This window comes from Macadamia integrifolia, unplaced genomic scaffold (assembly GCF_013358625.1).
Source record: "Macadamia integrifolia cultivar HAES 741 unplaced genomic scaffold, SCU_Mint_v3 scaffold1326, whole genome shotgun sequence".
Classification (NCBI taxonomy): Eukaryota; Viridiplantae; Streptophyta; class Magnoliopsida; order Proteales; family Proteaceae; genus Macadamia; species Macadamia integrifolia.
The window spans coordinates 266,147-286,964 of NW_024868161.1; the positions used below are offsets into that span (position 1 = coordinate 266,147).

Sequence of the window (20,818 nt, forward strand, 5' to 3'; positions counted from 1 at the left end):
TGTCTTAATGTGTGTAATAGACACTTATTGTTTCTGAACTGATTCCTTCACAAAATTGTACTTTACTTCAATATGCTTCGTTGTACTTGAATGCTTGTCATTCTTGGAGTAATATATGTCAGCAATATTATTACAATACATTCTCATCGGCTTTTAAATAGTGTTGATAACCCGAAGTCCTGAGATAAAGTTTCATAACCAAATTGTCATAGATGTGGCCTCAAAGAATGCCACAAACTTTGCTTCCATAATAGAAGTAGAGACACAAGTCTGTTTCTTGGACTTTCAAGAAATTGTCCCACCAACAAGTAGAAAGATGTATCCTAATGTTGACTTCCTACTGTCGAGGTATCCTACATAATCAGAGTCTAAATATCCTATCACTTCCAACTTATCAGATGCTTTATAAATAAACATGTACTCCCTAGTCCCTTTTAAATACCTCATCACCTTCTTTGCTATGACCCAATGATCCATGCTAGGATCACTCATATATCTGCCTAACATAATAACATCAAAACTGATGTCCGGACAAGTACAAGTCATTACATATATAAGACTCGCTATTACGGAAGAATAGGGAATATTCTTCATCTATGCTCTTTTCAGATCTTTCTTTCGGCACTGATTTAGACTGAACTTATCTCCTTTGATAATGGGGGAAACATTTGGTTTGCAATTCATCACACCATATCTTTTTAAAACTTTGTTAATATAGGTCTTCTGTGATAACTCAAGTATCTGGCGAGACCTATCACGAAATATCTCAATACTGATAACGAAAGAGGCTAAACCCATATCTTTCATTTCAAAGTTCTTAGAGAGAAAGGTCTTTGTATCACTCAACAAACCAAAATCATTACTAGCAAGTAAAATGTCATCCACATATAAGACCAGAAATATAAACCTACTCCCACTAAGTTTTAGATATATACATCTATCAAAAGTGTTTTCAAAAAATCCGAAGAAAACAATGATGTGGTTAAATTTAATATACCACTGTCTGGAAGCTTGTTTAAGTACGTATATGGATTTTTGAAGTTTGCACACTAGATTTTCTTTTCCTTGTTCACTAAGTCCCTCAGGTTGGTTCATTTAGACTTCGTCATCAAATCCTCATTCAAGAATGTAGTTTTCACATCCATTTGGTAAAACTTTAGATCATAATAAACCACTAAGGCCAATATGATTCTCAGATAATCCTTCTTAGAAACAGGAGAGAAGGTTTCATAGTAATCAATGTCTTTTTTCTGAGTGAATCCCTTTGTAACTAGTCTACCTTTATGTCTCTCAATATTACCCTTTGAGTCACGTTTGGTTTAAAATACCCATTTACAACCAAATCGCCTTAAAGCCTGTTGGTAATTAAATGAGATCCCAGACATCATTGTCACTCATGGACTTCATCTCATCTTTCATGGCATCTACTCATTTAAGAGAATCATTATCGTTTATGGCCTGTGAAAAGGTTAATGGGTCATTCTTGATTCTAATATCGAACTCTGATTCTTGGAGATATACTATATAGTCATCCAGAATAGCTGACCTCCTAACCCTCTGAGGTCTTCCTTGAATTTTTTATTGAGAAACATTTATAGTATTATTAGTGGTAACTACATCATGGAGTGATACATCTTCAATTGTTTGTTTTTTCATAGGATCATTTTCGTTAGTCACCTGTGGGACAACATCATTATGATGAATATGTACATCTTCTATAGTTTGTTGTTCCACAAGATCATTATGAACAGTCACCCATGGAATAACAATATTATTACGATGTACATAAGTTGGTAGGAAAATTCGATGTTCTTCAAATACCACATTACGTGGTTTTTCACTCCCACTAATGTTACCATCCTCTAAGAATCTAGCAGTTCGAGTTTTCATAATTCTGGTATTGTGTGTGGGTGTATAAAACCTGTAACCCTTTACCCACTGACAATAACCAATAAAATAATAATTTGTGGTTTTAGGGTCAAATTTTCTTTCATATGGATTGTACAATCTAGCTTCAGCAAGATAACCCCATACATGTAAATGCCCTAAAGTGGGTTTCCTTCCATTCCATAACTCGTAAGGAGTTTTAGGAACTGACTTACTAGAAACCTGGTTCAAGATATGCACAACTGTCTTTAATGCTTCACTCCACAAGAATTCAGGCAATGAGGAGTTGCTCATCATGTTACGTACCATTTCCATAATGGTAAGATTGCATCTTTCTGCAACTCCATTTTATTTAGGTGTACCAAGAGTTGTGTATTCAGGGGTTATACCCTTCAACTTAAGGAATACATCAGTATGTCTACCATAATATTCACTCCCTCTATCAAATCTCATTGTTTTAATATTTCTATCTAACTTGTTTTCGACTTCAGCACAGAACACTTCAAAAGCATTTAAAGCATCACACAAATGTTAGTGTGTATCAATTCTAGAAGTGAATTGGTCCTTTTGATAACAACTTTATTTGTCTTAGATTGCTTACCTTTAATACAATTTATACAAGTGGTGAAGTCAGTGAAGTCTAAATTTAACAATATGTGATGTTTAACTAACCTCTCCATTCTAGGTCTGACAATATGACTTAGACGTCTATGTCATAGGGATGAGGAATCATCATTGTTGGATTTACACTTTGATTCAACATTCACATACAGGGCAAAAATGGATTTAAAAAAATTAGAATCCAAATTAAATTTATAAAGATTGTCACATAAATATCCAGTGCAAACTAGATTGGTGTCTTTAAAAACGTTTACAACCTTATCACCAAAAGTAAACTTAAAACCTTCACAATCAAGTCTTGATAATGAAACTAAATTTCTAGAAATAGAAGGAATATAAAGAATATCCATAAGCTCCAATTAGAATTCGGTATCCAAAATGAGTCTATAAGTGCTGATAGATCAGACTTCAGACTCTTACCGATTTTCAATGTAGATGACACTCTCACTTTGATTTGGTTTATTGGTTGTAAGAAAGCCCTGCATAGAATTAGAAATATGAATAGTTGCTCCTAAATCAATCCACCAAGTATTACAAGGAACATCAACAAGATTGATTTGAAAACATACTATGATAGAATCATTACCCTTCTTTCCGAACCAAGTCTTGCGTTTTTGACAGTTTTTTTGAAGGTGTCTTACTTTCTTGTAGAAGAAACACTTCAACTTATCGGTTTTCTTTTTCTTATAATCAGAATTTGGATCGAAGGCTTTCTTTGATGCACTATTCTTCTTAAAATTTCCTCCCTTCCTTTTATTCTAGTTGGATACAAAATTGGTCACCTGGCCTCCCTCGTGATTCAATTTTCTTTCCTCTTGGACGCACATACTCTGAAATTCATTCAGAGTCCACTTATCTTTATTTGTATTGTAGTGGATCTTGAATGCTCCAAAACGAAGAGGAAGTGAAATCAGAATGATTTGGATAAAGCAACCTACATTCATTATCGATTTGAGGGATTTTAGTTGTGCACAGATACTCGCCTTTTCAGATATATGGTCCCCTATCCCATTAGTACCAATATAAATCATTGTTACTAGTTTGTTCATCCAATCCCAGCAAAAGATTTATCAACAGTAGAAAAATAGTTCTCTACATTGGTTAGGTATTTCTTTACATTTTCAGAAGTTGATATGGAGCTTTTAATAGTTTTTCTAATCATTTTCATGACACATAAAGGCAAAGACGGTTGGAACGCTTCCACCAATCATATAATGTAACCTCATCATCAGTTCTCTCATCAGTGAGAGCAGTTGGTTTCTCATTACACAAGGCATAATCATGATCCATGACAGTAAGGTAATACATAAGTTCTTCATGTCAGTCATTAAAATTTGAACCATTCATAAGTGGCACGTTATTTGAAATAGGGATAGGTGTTGAACATATGAACAAAAGTAAATAATACATGCTTATCAAATATCATGCTATGAGTTTCAATTATAGAATATTAAAATTCTATAAAAATAACTTATTGTATCATTACAATTTATCTTGTGGGATCGAGATGGTAACATGCTAGTAGTTCACTTTATATTAGTTGGTGATCATCATTAAGGCAAAATTATTTAAATCATCAAAATGGTCAAATAATATATATCTATGGATATTTCCATCCTATTTAATCGTTAAACTATCACATACAGATCAATGCAGTCAATCGAGAATATATACATGTAGATATTCTTATTCTATCTCAACTGTTACATTATGATCATTATAAGGCCCTAAGGTTTATAATTCAAATTGAATATATATGATACAATTATGTCTAAGGCTAACATATATAATTATTGTCATTAAGAAAATATGTACCTATGGATAATCCCATTTAACTTAATTATAAACTCATTTGTTACCCAAACTCATTAAATGTGTATATCACACTTTTATGTTTAGAGAAAAAAAGTTAATCAATTCAATTAAGAAATGATGTGTACATGTGGATACTCTCATTCAATCCAATTGAATGATCAATAATTCCTTAAATCTTATTTAAATTGAATGTGTATATCATATTTTATGTTTAGAGCAAAAAAATTATAATTAATACAACTATGAAAAAATGTGTACTTATTGATACTCCCATTGAACCCAATTGCATGATTAATAATGCCCTAAACTTATTTAAATTCAATGTATATATCATATTTTTATGTCTAGAGCCAAAGTTGTAATCAATGCAACAAAAAAAAATGTACCTATGGATACTCTCATTCAACCCAATTGCATGATTAATAATGCCCTAAACTCATTGAATATGATATACACCAAAAAATTATACCCATTCAATTTAAATATAACTTTAATCAGCATCTACCTAAATTTTTTTTCAACATTGCATATATGCATCAATTTATATATATTTCTTACATAAATATTCTCCCAAAGTAATGAAAACTAAAATAGAAATAATAAATAGTCATCAATGAAAATACAAGAATGTGATTCCAAACATAGTATAATTGAATCAATGTGGAAGGCGACTATTGGCGAATAGAAAATGAAAGATTACAGATTTGATGAAATTATTGGTGCACATAATAAAGTTTGTTTCAAAATAAACCTCTTAATATTGATGTACCAATATGGATCTTTAATAAATTGGATTCAAGAACAAAGGCACAACTTAAAGCTCTGATACCACTTGAAGGACGTAATTCCTCCCACATACAATTATATGATCTTACCATATGTTTATAGAATAAAAAATTAAACAATAATGAATCAACAATACATACCGTTCACCATCGACTATGAAGAATTAGTTGTCATTATATCCTTCATATATCTTTATTTTTACAATTCCAATCATGAACACAATAGATCCTTTAGGTTTCTTCCACTAGTTTTCCTTAATGCTCTCTTGGTGATTTCTCCAATAATGAAAGTAATGTTAGGGTAGAAGGAGGATCTAGAGTTCTATTTAATAGAGTTTGTGCGCCCTCTCATTAAGGCCAAATAGAGTAAGATTATTTTCCCTAATTAGATAAGGAGTGAATTTCCTATTTGAAATCCAATTCTAAGAGATTGGTATCAGTTAATTACTTAATTAGTATATGAGACAATAATAAAGAATATTCTAGAAAATATTCCTACAGGTTGGGCTGGGGTGGAGCATAAATACAAACTAACACCTAGGGAGAAGGGACTTCCACAGATGAGCCAAATTTTACTATAAAAAGGAAGAACCAGTGGGTTGTATTGAAGGATAAAGATTTGGCAAGGAACAGACAAAGGCCACCTTTTCTCCCCGATAACCCAAGATTGTTAATGGAATGAGAAGTAATGTAGTGTTTGTAGTTGCAGAAGGGTTTTAACAAGGCATGGCTGCAGATTTTAGTTTCACATAAAACGATAACACCAGGCTTAATATGTTTAATATGGTTAAAGAGACAATTTTTAGTGAGAGAGGAATGGAGCCCTCCAACATTCCAACAAAGGATTTTCAGAACAGATAAAGAGATAAAGAGGGAATCAACTAACCAAACATAATCACTCACAATAGTAACAAAGAATAAAAAAATATAGAAAGGGAACAAAAAGGGGAGTAGTAATATTAGTAGTAGGAATCAAACCATAATGAAAAGAGATAACAACCAGTAGGAAGAAAAAGCATTCCCCAAAAACACAAAAAACACAAACTTAAAAAAACCACACCAAGCAACAGAGATAACAGAGATAGAAACCAGATTCCTTAGATGAATTGCCTATTCCAATAACGTTTTTCCAACAAAAACCAAGACAGTACTAAACTCAGAAGATTGCAGAAAAAAGTGGACAGATAAATAGAAAAAGGATGAAAAAAAAATATTACTGTTACCCGATTCTATGTGGTTGCACCCTATCCCTCCCTTATACCAAATCACATGAATGAAAAATCCTTTAGAGGTATGGATTTAGTTAGATGAGTGTCGTGATCAATAGGGGTGTCCCTCCCTTTGAACTTCTCAAAGATTTGGTTGATGATCGTCTGTGGTGTATCCAATTGGCTTATGGCTTCAGAAATAAGGTCATAGATACTGAAGATAATTGGATCCTCTAAGGTTTCCATTCTAGGCCGTTTGGATGGTTTAGACTTCAAAGCCACTGTAGGGTAGGAGGTTTGGGGTGAAGAAGGTTGCCTGGGTGCATTCAGTGCTTCAAAAGAGTTGAAAAAGTATTGGATTATGACATTCTTGGCTCTGCTGAACCGAATCGAGGGAATATCAGGTAGGTTGGTTTGTAGGGGGTTGCATTGGGGAGAAGTATGAACATCTAGCTCGGGGGTGGGAGGCCCGGTGCTAGAAGTGTGGATGGCTTCAGTGGTCAGCAAAGGGTAAAAATGGGGCGGATGATTTAAATTAGCATGGTGAGAGGTGCCAAAGAGAGCAGAGATAGGGATAAGAGGACCAATCACCTAATTCGTGACTTCATGCAACGAATCATCAAATAGGTCCATGGAGGGCAGGATGAGAGAAGGTCCTTTGGGATCTAGGGAGAAGTGCTACTGTAGCAAAAAAGAGTCATCAATGGGGGAGGGTATAGGGACTGGAAGCCCCTCATAAACAATAGGAGGAAGCATATCACTGTCGCCTCCATGAAGGGGGTAGCGAGGCAAAGTAGAGGTGGCTCCAAAGGTGGGACCTGGGTCTTCTTTCAAAAGTACCGGCTGTGAATGCGACATAATGCCACCAATCGATATAGTCAAAACAAGATTAAAAGAGCAAGGGGAAGAGTGGGAGACATGCACAAGAGGCTCGATTTGTGTACATGGCAGTTGTTGACGAGCAGAGGTTTAGTAATTGCATTTTGAAACACCAGATTTAGTAGGTTCTCAGATGATTGACTGTTTGGAGGGTACTGATCAAGCGTGTGGGTAATCTGTACACAGAAGAAGCATAATGCTTCCAACTCATACTGGGACTTAACGATAGAAGCCGATCCATCAAGGAGATTTATTCTTGAGCTGAGACACTTCGGTTACGATTTCTTCAGAGAAATTTTGATGCGTGCCGTGCTGTTGGGAAGACCAAGTTCAGCAAAGTTCAGGCTGAAATCAAGCACTTTGCCCATGCACAAGACAACCGTCCAATTGTTGAGGAAGGAAAAGGCTGCAACAGGGATGGTTGCACCACCACCGCGAGTAGGCGAACAACGAATTTCTAGCATCCTCCAAGATGAAGTCCACAAAGAAAGACCCACTTTGTGTTAACAAGCCCATGCGGTTGAAAATCTTTTTTTTTTCCAATCATGATGGGACAGGTTACCATGGGCATCAATTTACTTAGTGTGTTCTCCCCAATGATTACATCGTTATTGGGGCAACACAGATTTTAGTATTCGTAAGGAGTCATTCTCGGTTTGGGTTGAAAATATCAACACCAAAATCCTTTCACTCAAATCGTGGAAGTCTTGTGCACGTAGACCGGGGGAAGTTTAGGAGAGATGGGGAGACCCAGCAGTTGCCGGTCGGGGCAGGGATAAGGTTGCTTCTCCACCTTCTTATCCCCAAAGATAGCACCTTTGGAATCTAAGAAACACCAAAGAATCCCTTAATATCTCTTTCGAAGGGACATGGGAGTTAATAACAATACCAACTAGAGAAATTGCAGGAAGGGAACAAGGTTTAGCGGTGAGGTCATTGTAGATGTCGATGGAAGGGGCACCCCAAACAGCTTTGGGAGAGAAGGAGGAGGGGTTCAGACGGGAACAAGGCAATGAAGCTATAGACGGTTGACAGGAGATCTAGACAGAGGATCCAACAAGACGCAGGGTAGAAGAAGAGGAAGAGGCTGGTGGTAAATGTTTTGCCGTGGATAGAGATGTGCTAGGCATCAGATTAGTATGCAACAAAAAGGGAAAGAATAGAGGAAAGGGAAATGAAAATGTGATGCGAATCTGGGTTTCAAAACTGGAATCGGATCGCTTATGGACCCACGAAATAATAGATAATTCAACTTGAGATAAGTGGTAGTCTAGAAAAGAATGGCAAACTTGTAAATAATTGGGAATTTCTAATAAGGAGTGGCATGTTTGTAATAAACAGAATATGCAAGGGTCTAGATAACTAAGTATGAGATGAGCACAAAAGTGATTAAGCAAAGTGGAAGTATAGGCTAAGGGGTAATAATAGGGTAAAGAAATCGTGGGGAAGTAGTTGTCTCTTCAACCTCACCTCAAGAAGAGGGAGGCGGAGGACCGAGAGGGGTTTTGAGTGGGAGAACTTTCTAGTATGGGCACGGATCTGTTTTCAGTTCAGGTAGCTAGTCAATCGTACTCTGAAATCCAAGCAACAAGCAGTCGAAACATTGAGCCAGAAGCTAATAAAAAATTCCTGCAAGCAACCCAGGCGGCAGTAATGGAGAACAGGTCTGAAACTTAACCTGAAATTTCATATTCCAGCAAGGATTCGAACTCAGGAACATGTAGGGGGAGTCGTTTAGGAGTAACGGTAGCTATTCCCAAAGTTGTGCTACCTGTAGCTCCAATCAGAATATTTGCAAAACCTTTTTCTGTCTGAAGGAACAGCTGCAGGAATTAACGAATGGAAGAAGAGAAGACGGAAGAGACGAGGAGACGATAAAATCAGGGAAGGAGAGGGAGAAAGGTACGCAAGGCACTCATGGTTTTGAGCCAAGTTTCAATCAATTTCGCTTCTTCTAAACCCATCTAAATCATTGGGTACAAGCTGATATTTAACGACTTAGAAATAACCTACTTTCATATTCTAAATCTGATACAAATATGGAATCCAAATCAAATAAAGCTTGATTCGCAAGCTATTTTAAAAAGGAAATAAATCAAACTAAAAAATTTCACCCAATTGTATCAAAAGGTTAAAAAGGGTGGGAGGGTGTCCCAAGGGAAAGGAAAACTGATGAGGGTTAAGATGGAGAGAGAGAAACAATGGTGGAGGATGAGGATAAGCTCATCAGGACATCACTGTTGATCCAAGGGTAGGGAGCGGGGTAACCGTTCAAAACCGAATACTGAAAGATAGGGGGGTGGGGGGAGAGGAGGAGTAAGAGGGGGTTGAAAAGAAGAGAAAAGAAGAGGGTGATGCCTTAGGTAAACATGCAAATCAAACGCAGAACAGGGAGAGTTTCCATTCTGATTTTCTTTGTCAGCCTGGAGTTGGTCAAGTAGAATTGTCAATCATCCTCCAACAATTTTTGAGTTCGAACTCCACTGATTTGAAATTGTTATTAACAATCACACCACAAGGAAGGGTGGAAAAGTGGGAAAGTTTTGGAAGGATTGCTTCTGTTCATGCTGGACTCCACAAAGAGTCTTTGCAGAGGCATCCTGTAATCATTCTGTTCTCTTCTTTATTCTCTCTTTTTACAATGGAATTATTCGCTTTATCTGTGAGTCTATTGGTGTTTCTTCTGCTGTAATTGTCAATAATTCTAAGTAATCTGGTTTGATGTGAAGCAGGACAGATGTTTGGTGATGGTTTGCAAAATGCCTCATCGAATGAAACACCACCGTATCCTTGGGTGTCTTCACCTCGGGTTATCCCAACATGTGGGGTATCAACCGGATGGGCTGCTGTTCGTCCTCCGCCTCGATTCCCAGTTCGCGGGGCACTGGAGTTTTCCTTGCCCCCTCCAAGCTGGGGCCAGTCCCTACCTCAAGGACACAAGACACTAGCAACTCCCAGTGAAGTGCACTGGAAAGTCTCCGGAAAAAGAATTGAGATGGTTTGTATAGATCCAATAGTAGGGGAACTTTAGAGTTTCTAATTTTTTTTTTTCCTTTTTCTGGTAAGTAGTTCAGAGTTGGTTTTAAAATTTGACATGTATATAAATTATTCCCTATGATCAATTAGTTGAAATCGCCACATCACCGTTCCACGCGAGTAGAGCACAACTAGGTGAACTCTTGGGGAATATAATTGTTTAATTGAGCTGCCTCCTCTAGTCATTTTTTCGCAAACATTTTAAAAATGTCTAGGGTCAATCACGTCCTGCCATGTGGTATGTTGTGTGAAGTGCTAAATGTTGATACACATTTGATATTTTCTTCTTTTCTTCTTCTCTAAAGCATTGACTTATCTATCGCTAAGGGTGCTTTGCATGGCTCACCAACTTTTTAATCTGGCAAAAGGTGGTGACAATGCACTCTTATTAGGTCAGCAATGAGGTTCACCTTCTCCGCTTCAGGGGAGTGAAAAATTCACTATGGACATATTTTCTTACCATTTGTGTGTGTCATATCTCCACGGTTTGTGCGTGTTTATCTCTTTTTGTTGAACAATGAACTTGGCACGAGGCATAAACTCGGACGTCCTAAGTTCGACTTCCACTAAGCACACCTTAGGCTACTCACACCAGGGTATTTAGTGTTCTTCACTGTTTTTAGTGAAAGTTGAATGGTTCTTAATGAACCCCGGTATGAGCCGGTTCATGTGCTTGTGGGGTCAGTACGGGCCCACGGGACTAGTCAGACCAAAAGCTTGGAAATCCGTCGTTGGCAAAAAAAATCCCCCCCCCTTTTTTTTTTCTAACTCCTTGTGAGGGTTTCATCATGCCCCTTGGAAGTCCAGCCAGCGATGGTGATAACAGCGGTCACTTGCATTTCCTTTGTTAAATTTGAGAATTAAATTCAATCATATACCTAGGGGTGCAAGTTTGGCCTTGATTGCCCGAACCCGCCCTGATCCTGAACAAGTATCAAGCCAAAAATTTTGGCCCTGAGGGCCGGCTTGACCCTGAAATTTCTGACCCAAAATCAGGGTTAGGGCGGGTAAGGGTTGATGTCTTTGGCCCATTCAGCCCGCCCTAAACTTGGCCCTGATTTTTTTATCCTGACTTTTGGCCCTAGTTTTTGCCCTTGATGATGACTCTGATTGTGACCCTAATGTTAGCCATGATATTAACTTAATTTTAGATATTGTTTGACATTGAGTCATTGACACATCAAAACCCCTAATATATCTTCTCACTGATCTCTCTTGCTTTTCTTACCCAAAAAAAAAAAAAAAAAACTCTCTAAAAAAAAATCAGGTTATACTCGGCCCTTGATAGCAAACTATGGTCAGGGTCAATCAAGATCCTCCCAGCCCTTGATGACAAACCAGGGTCAGGGTCAATCAGGGTCACCTCGGCCCGACCTTGAAAAATCAAGGTCAATCAAGGTGAGTGAGGATTGGGCAGAACCCTGAAGGGTTGGGCCTAGGTTGAAGTTTTGCAGACTTGAGTCAGGGTAAGGGCGGGTTTGGGCCTAGTTAAGGGGAATTAGGGTTGGGTTAGGGTTTTAAGAAGCTCAGCCCAACCCGACCCTGTTGCACCCCTACATATACCCTTTTCAAATATTGACATTTTCCCTTTTTCATTTTTTGGTTGTCCATTTACTTTTAAGTATTTTTATCAAAAACTTTCAGCAAAGTGGGGAAAGGGAATTGAAAGGAAATATTTGCATTTTATGTAAAATACATTTTACTTCCTAGAGAAATGTCTACATTTTCCTTGTAATCAAACAATAAAAGTGATTTTTCTACAAAATATATTTCATTTTCTAGGAAAATATTTGTGTTTCCCTTACAACCACATGGATCCTCCTACATTCAAATTTTCCAAAATATATTCATAACTTATTTTTCCCATGTGATTACAATTTTTATTTATTTTTGATAGAACCATCTGATTACATTCATTTTTCCTAAAACTTAATATGTAAATGGAGACTTGGGCTTTACCTGTCTACAAAATTTGACCACCCCCAATCAACCATATTGTAAATTTTAAAACCACCAAAGAAGGCCTCTCTCTATATCTAAGCATAAAAGAGACTAGCTTCCAAGATTTTGTCAGTTGGTAAATTCAGTTTGAATCAAAATTTGACAATATAGCCTATTGTAGGTATGTGAAAAACTAATTCTCCAGGTGATACCGACTTTTTCAAAAATTTTGAGAGACTAAATTACCACGCGGAAGGGAATATACAGACCCAACCAAACTAAGTACACGGTCTTTATCAATTGTCCCAAGGGATTAAAAATAGAAGAAAAAAAATATAAATAAAATCTAACCATGGGACACATGGGCTGGGTACAATGCATAGTACATTTTGATTAAAAATTTATTCATGCTTTCGTTTCTAAGTTTTGGTTCCAATATTTTATTTTTATTTTTATTTTTTGGGTGGGGATGGGGGTGGGGGTGGGGGTGGGGGTGGGTTTGAAATGGCTCTAGTTTCAAAGAAAGAATTTGTATAGGTGTCTGATAAAACTATTCAATATTAATTTGGATTATACTCTAAGCCTTGACATGCAAGCAATATCATATAATATTAGCATGTGTGATTGCCTTAAAATAGTTCCAATTTCATAGAAATTGATAGGCCACATGGGCGGGGAGAGAGAGAGAGATGTGGTTGGGTTGGGATAGGCTCAAATTAAGGCATCAACTCAGGTCTAACCCTGGCCCACAATGTCAAGCCTAGCTTAAACCCTAAAATTTTTAGACTATTATTTGCAGCATAATAGGAAAGGATGTTCCAAGAAATTTTATTTTTAAGTTAAAGAATTTTGCAAGTTTACCAACAGTGAGGTCACAAGTTACTAAAAGGTAGGCCTTGATGTAACAGAAAGGTTACTCTATTGCGATATAATGGTCTTAATTTTAAATCGGGAAACAACCTCTTCATAGAGCAAGAGTAAAGCTATGTACATATCTACCTCCCTCTAGATCCTGTAGCGGCAGGAGCCTAAAACACATCATAAACGTGCTGTAAGGGTGTCAAAATTTGGCCCACAATAATAGGTCCGACTTAAATCAAACGGTTAAAGTCTGAGACTGTTTGATTGATTACTAAACATGTTAGACTCAAGCATCGACTGATTAATACTCAGGCACTGCCAATGCAAGGTAGTCCCTACCTAGACAAACTGAATACTGTAAACACCCAAATACTGACTGTTCTAGTCAGGTAGGGTTTCACCCGAAAAGTGAAAACATTAACTCATGCCCATGAGATGAACCCAGCATGCATGAATGCCATGTAGTGTTAACGCACTGAATAGAGAAAAATCCAAATATTTTGACCCTTTCAAATTCATCTGTCCAAGACAGTCAAAGACTGAGGTGGTGTTTGGTAGCCAATAAAAGAAGGATAATTTACAATGCCACCCCCTGGAGAATGCCAACATTATAGAAACACCCCATCTCTTTCACAAAATTAGACTCAGACCCCTTATCGTCAGTCTTTATTAAATGATGAGTTAAAATGACTTATTATATCCTCCCTATTCACTAAAACTCATGTTTTAACCTAAGATTCATTAATGGAATTTCCAGTGTCTCTGGAATCACAAAAGAAGAGTTCGCATATGCCGATATTCAGTACGAGCTCCTCGACGGTGGCAGCAAAGATTCTTTCACCTCAGTTCTAATTTGATCAACCTTAAGGACATTGTTGTGATAAAAGCTTCAGATCCAACGGAGTATGAAAAGATCGGTGGTACAGAGAATAAGGAGAGAGAAGACAGATTTCGTTCATGCCGATGCAGGAAAATCAACTAAGGCTGAAAATTGGAGTACAGAGACTGACGACTCTGGCAGGAGTCAGGGATCGTTGTCGGCTATATCTATCGAGAATCCAAATATCGGATGGGGTCACTAGTATACATTGAGACAGTTTGATGAATAGAGGGTTTTTATTGGAATGGACAGAGAATAGTAATTGCAGTCGATGCGAAGCAAGCGGTGGCCGCTGCGGATATTACGATAAACAGTTCTTATGCCTTTGCAGTTTGCCCCAGTGGACCCAATGGCGAAATCTGCACAGGTAAGTCCCCATCTCATATTCTCATCCGCCATTGCCAATTCTTCTTTCCATCACATTTTTTCTTTTCTTTTCTTTTTTTTTTTTTTTTTTTTTTTAATAATCAAATCATCAAACAATTTCACAATTTTATCTCGTTCTTAGGACTTGTACATCTTAGGATCAAGAAGAGGGGTTTGAATGATCAAAGCATCCAATTGTCGAGGATGCCCGATTAACACAGACATGTTGAATGAGCACAAGGTCTGCTGCTGCTTAGATGAGAGGTTCTCCTCTGGATGAACAAATCATTTAAAATAGAATAATATACTTTGGGATTCTTTCTTTTGTCTTCAGTGTCTAAAAAATCTGGAATCCGGTAGGATCGGTCCCAGCAGATTCGGTGGAAGAGAAATCCGGTAATACTGTAACACCAATGTCAAGGCTATTTAGTCGATCAGTTTATGAATCTCGTCATGCTTTTGGGCAGATACTGGCCACTGAAGTGCCTGTAGATTGTGATGTTGTGAACTTGTGATAGCTGTACTGGATTCCGGTGTGGTTGCGGCTCTTGGGTATGCAGAGAAGGCAGGGGTTCCCTTCCAACAAGGGCTGATAAGGTCACACTACGTCGGGAGAAACATTCATTGAGCCGTCATGGAAGATTAGGGACATGGAGATTGCCGACTTATACGTGTGTCCCAGCATTCTTCTTTTGATTCCGACAACGGTGAAGACTGGGAATGGGAGGATGACGAGGGGTTTCGCCTGTAGAGAAGAAAAGCAGTGGGTTATTACATGGGTATTTTAGGTACTTCACATTTAGTAAATGTATTTTGGTATTTAAAATAAAATATAGTAGCTGACATTAGTATAAAAGGTATATTCCTTAACAGTGACTGACGGTAGGGGGTCTGAGTCTAATTTGGTGAAGCAGATGAGGTGTTCTTATAATAGTGTAATTCTCTAGGGGGTGGCGTTGTAAATAAAAAAAAGAAAAAAGTACACTCTTGGTTTTAGAAATTCTCAGTGTGTCTGGACTCTGGAGTGTCACTCAAAGAAGATTTTTTTTTTGAATTTCAAAATTCACCTTAAGAATGGTGAACTTTTTCTTGTGATTAAAAAAAAAAAAAAAAAAAAAAGGAAGAAAAAAAAGTCTTGCCTAACACATGAAAATAAAAAATTCTTTTCTTTTCTTTTATTGGTAGCCAAACAGACATAAATTTTTTTCTTACCATTTCTATTTTTTTCTTTTCTTGATTCCTTTTTCTTTTCATATCTTTTCTTTTCTTTTCTTTCCAGAAAAAAAAAAGAGAAGAAAAAAGTACAAAAATTGTACTTTTTCTTTGTTTAAGAAATTCTATTATGTTTGGTAAGTTCGGGAGCGACAATAATATGGGAACGGATACGCTTGGCAATTAAATGGGCCATAAGGCAATAATACTTTAAAAAAATCCGACGCAACAAAATGTGTACGACAATGATACAATACGTGTTTACTACAACTGCTCTGTAAAAATCCGGGGGCAAAAATACGGACAAATATTCAGTATGTAACAAGCATATATATATCACTTGATATAAAAAAAAAATAAACATATACATTATAGTATTCAATCACCCAAATGAGATTTAAATCAATATTTACCTAAGAAAAATGGGGTGGCTTTACGACCGAAGCCTAACGACCTTAACTCATAGAGTTTGGTTTGATTCAAAAGTCCATTTTCTATTAGCCATCTATTAATGTATAATATACATTCATGGTTACATAACTTCCCTTCCCATGGTGACCACATAGCCATGACACTACCCATGACCATGTCAATTGAAATAACTTCTTAGATCCACTAAAACCCCACATAATAATTAAAACCAATAACTACTATTAAGATTAATAACAAGATAACTACTCATCATGCTCAACAGCCACATACACACTTTTATCCAAGAGCGAACTCGTGAGAGAGAGAGAGTTCACTCCATGCCTATGTGGCATCTCTTCCTCGGCACATAGCACATAGCACATAGCACATATCCTCAATAATCAGGAGGGGCATGGCTGACACGAGATGTTGTGGTAGCACAATTATCCAAAGGTCTACTACTCTACTATATAGTCCACTATAGTACTTGGATGGGCTTGAGAGTTAGAGAAGATTAAAGGATCCTTTGCAGGCCCATATGAAGATAGAGACATAGATTCCTGTAAGTAGATGGGCTTTTATTAAAGATTAAGTGCAATAGATCCTTCCAGCCCACTTAACGGATTGGCCATCATCCTTAGTCGGACTCTTAAGTGCCTTCCGTGATATATTGGAGAACTTGACCCTTGGGCTTCAAGTTGTTGCACACTATAATGTTTCTTCTCCTGGCCTATTCTACCACAGAAGAAGCAAACCATTGGAAGTTTTGGGTACTTACCGATGCTGTTAGGTTGTACAGTGTACTTGTAAATTTGCTGGGCATCATGGGGTACTTTTGACTGGTTTGATATCTTCTCCTCATAGATATAAGAGTTGCTTTAGGTCTTTCATAATTTTTTTTCCTGATAGGTAGTCCCCGAATGAGTGTTGAACTGATGACCTTTTAGTTGTGAGGTGTTGGTCTTTACCAACTGAGTTATCCCTTGAGGCAAGGGTGTCAATTAGAATAGAAATAAAAAGTCGAAACTAAAACTGGATTTTTTAAAATCGAACAAAAACAAATCAGTTAGTTTTGGTTTTCATTGAACCGAATAAGGAACCGGGTAAAGTTATATTCTTTTTTACTAATTCAATCACTGTGGATGGTAAATTCTATCCTTTTTAATGTTTGAAAAAGGTTTCGTGAATTATAAACTGAATATGAAACTGAATTAAAATCGAATAAGGAACTGAGTGTTTCTATTCTTGGTTCGGTTATTTTTTATTTGTACCCTTATTGTTATCTTGAATCAATTCAAATAATTGAAACTGAACTGATTGACACCCTTTCCTTGAGGTAGCTCTTTGGAATGAATCCATTTTTTGTCAAGAGATGAGCTTCTATCTCAGTGGCAAGCACCCAGGTTGCTCTAGCGTAAGCATAGTTAGTAAGTTCGGGGACGGCAATAATACGGGAGCGGATACGTACATCAATTAAATGGACCATGCGGTAATAATACATTTCAAAAAGTCCAGTGCAATAAAACACGTACGGCAATGATACGGTACATGTTTAATAAGGTTGCTCTGTAAAAGTCCGGGAGCAAAAATCCAGGATTAAAAATGATTGTTTGAAACTAAATTCTAATCTATCATGCTTTTATGGACACAAAAATCCAACCTGATTTTCCAATTTGAAATCATTTCCCATTCTTTTGAATTTTCACGTTTAATATTAATTAATTTTAACCCCTAAAAAGGGTATGGTAGAAAGAACTAAAAGGAGAATCAAACCTCATCTCGTCTTGTAACTTTTACATGTTCTTTTCTTTTTCTTGGTATGAAAACAAGATTCAAGAAGATGGAGAATAAGTGTTTGCAATCGTTCATCCCAGAGATGAGCTTAGATTTTCTTGAAATTTCCATGGGAGTACAATCTAAGAATGGTCACAATTCAATTTTAAGGCTCAAGAACCTCCTCCCTTCAACTCCTTTGATTTCTCAGATGCAGTATTGCAAGAACAAAGGGAGGAGAACACTTGTGTCATTTCCCTCTTTCTAATTCTTCACGTTGTCCAGCTGCAACTATGTCTGTAAATAATTGTTGGTCCAATTCAAATGGCGATTGTATGCTAAATTTCCTAGAAATGTTTTCATTTCAACCCCTTTTGGAGAATGCTGCCCTTGGCCATGTTTGTTCATGTGAGTCATCTCTTTTGAGTCTTTCTTTCTTCCCATTAAAAATTATTTGCAAATGCAATCGCCCTCTATTGGATTTTCAACTACCAATGGGAAGAGAAATGAAGAAGAGGAAGGATTGATTGGGTTTTCAACAATTGATGGAAAGAGAAATGGAGAAGAGAATGAGAGCAAGGGTATTGATGTCTTACCTATCGCCCTCAGTCGCTGGTCGCCGAGAACGGAGATGAAGGAGAGGGGGTCACTGGGGCAAGGGTTCCTCTTTTTTTTTGTTTACTTAGATGAGGGAAGAAGAAGGGTTATAGTTTCAATCGATTAGGGTTCCTGATAGAAGACAAGGGTCGGGAATAGAGATTTGACCCATTCAGATAGATCTCATTTTTTTTTTAAACCCAAAAGTTTTATTGAGTATATAACGTATTATACGAGTATTATTTGATTATAATACGATTATCTTTAAAATCCGCGTATTAAACGGTTTTTTTAGATTGATACGCCAAATTACAAACTTTTGAATTAAACGTTCGGATGCGCATATTATACGCGTATTTTACTAACTATGAGCATAAGTCCAGTGAAGGTTTGACCTTCCACCTTTGGTTAGTAGTTAATAATAGTGTGGCCTAGTGACCCGTTTGTTGGCTTCTCATGGGTCTCTTGTATGACCCCTTATGTGGGTTCCTGTCTGACCCTAGTGTGGGTGAAAGACCAAGAATAAAATGAAAGTTAAACGATAACCGGCAACGTGATTAATGAACTAGAGTGCGGCCAATGGGAGGCCAAGTAGAGGCATGTTCAGTGTGCATATGCAAGGGCAGTTGGGTCTTTCCATGCCTAGCTGTGTGCATAAAGGGCGGAGATGGTTACTTTCTTTTTTCCCCTTAAATTATTTAAGAAAAAAATCTTTGTGGAAGAGTTTAAAAAAACACCAATGGTTAAAAGATATGTTTCATACTTTAATTATGGTTATTCACGATTTTAAATTTTGTGTGAGTTCATGCTTTCTCTCTTTTTTTTTTTTTTTTTGCTAATGACGCGGGCCCATATTGGTCCCACCACCGCATAGACCGTGTCATACCAGGGTTGAATGAGAACCATTAAACTTTCACTGAAAGCAATGAAGAACATTAAACACCCCAATGGCCCCAAGGGGGTAAAAGAAGTCGAACTTAGAATCATATGCTTCCTGAGGTGAAGGTCTCTTGCCAACTCGGCAACCCCCTTGGGATTTGAGTTCTTGCTTTCTCATTTTTTAACGTCTAATGTTAATTAAATTCAAGACTATGATCAAGTACCACCTCTAGAGGCGGCGGCGGCGGCAGCAGTCATTGATATTGCAACAATGTGCTTTATTTGCTTCCATTTTTTTCATTTGTATTCCAAGGGCTTTGAATGGTATTGCAGATATCCTGGCATGGAAGGGTCTTGTCTATCATGTGTTTGATAGATTAGTCATATTCCTTTCCTTGGCTTCTCAAGCTTTGTGAGTTTGAAGCTAATGGTTGTACACATTTTATCACCGTCAGTAAATTTGTTCATTACCAAAAAAAATCTAATAGTAATTTTCATTTTCTAATGTGGGCATTTGTTGACATGTCACTTAGTTAAAGAGCTTTAACTAAGCCCCTACATGGTTAGCTGTGAGACATAAAACTCATGGTCATCACAACCATGTAAATCGATGAAAAAAATACTTAAAAAAAATTTCCAGACCGATTATTTTTAGGGTAAGTGTTTTCTATCCGAATGCGCCCCTACCTAGACACAAGCGCGTGACCCCCGAGAGAGGCTCGGTGGTCATTGTGCACCCCTCTATGTGGGATACAAGGACCACTCTCAAACAGAAAACTACCCCCTCATAAAAACTTATTTCATGAGTTTGTGTCTATAAATTAAGTACACAAACGCATAAATGCATAATTCTGCATATGTCCCATAGCCCATGAGTTGGCCGAAGCTGATTTCATCTAGCTCTAACTTTGGTAGTACCCGTATGTCCCTTATTTTGATTGAATGAATTTTATTTTGCTGACCGGAAAAAAAAATCATATCAAACCATGTGTTTGGTAGGAAATTGTTCTCTTTCTATTTTTCAATTATTAGAAGTTTTTTATTATAACATATCTCAATATGAGGTCTGATCATATGTATTCAATCGGATTATTATCAAACAACAATAATAATTTTATCCCAACTAAAAGAGGTCGGCTACATGAATCCAATATGATCTAAAATAATAGTAGACAAAAGAAAAAAAAAAAAAAAAAAGGTAGTCAAAGCAGCATCCCAGGAGCGTTCCCTACAAGGAGTCGACTACACGGGTCTTTGTCCTTTATAACTCTATCTATAGTCAAACTAGAATCAAGCCTTACTATATGCATATCTTTTCTAACCACTTCATCAATCGTCATTTTAGGCTTAACCCTATTTTTTCTGGCTCCATCTAATTAAATTAGGTCACTTTTCTTTAATGGGGCATCCATGATCCTCCGTTGAACATGATCATACCACCTCAATCGGCTTTCGCCGAACTTGTCCTGGATCGATGCAACCTCCAAATCATTTCTAATACATACATTCATTACTCTATTTCTATTGGTCTTGTCACACATTTTTTTCAACATCCTCATCTCTACTATACCCAATTTATTCAAGTGATATTTCTTAATTGCTCAACACTCCGTCCTATACATCATGTTCATAGCTGATTTGTAGAATTTAATTCTTTTTTTTTTTTT

General features: G+C 37.1%; 2 long non-coding RNA genes across 2 annotated transcripts; both read left to right on the plus strand.

Moving 5' to 3' along the window:
• Positions 1–8,630: 8,630 nt before the first annotated feature.
• On the plus strand, positions 8,631–10,333 carry LOC122063444. Its single transcript, XR_006135335.1, has 2 exons — positions 8,631–9,097; positions 9,928–10,333. It is a non-coding gene; the product is annotated as an uncharacterized LOC122063444 (long non-coding RNA).
• Positions 10,334–14,122: 3,789 nt separating this feature from the next.
• Positions 14,123–15,135, plus strand: LOC122063446. Its single transcript, XR_006135336.1, has 2 exons — positions 14,123–14,280; positions 14,422–15,135. It is a non-coding gene; the product is annotated as an uncharacterized LOC122063446 (long non-coding RNA).
• The last annotated feature ends 5,683 nt before the right edge of the window (positions 15,136–20,818 follow it).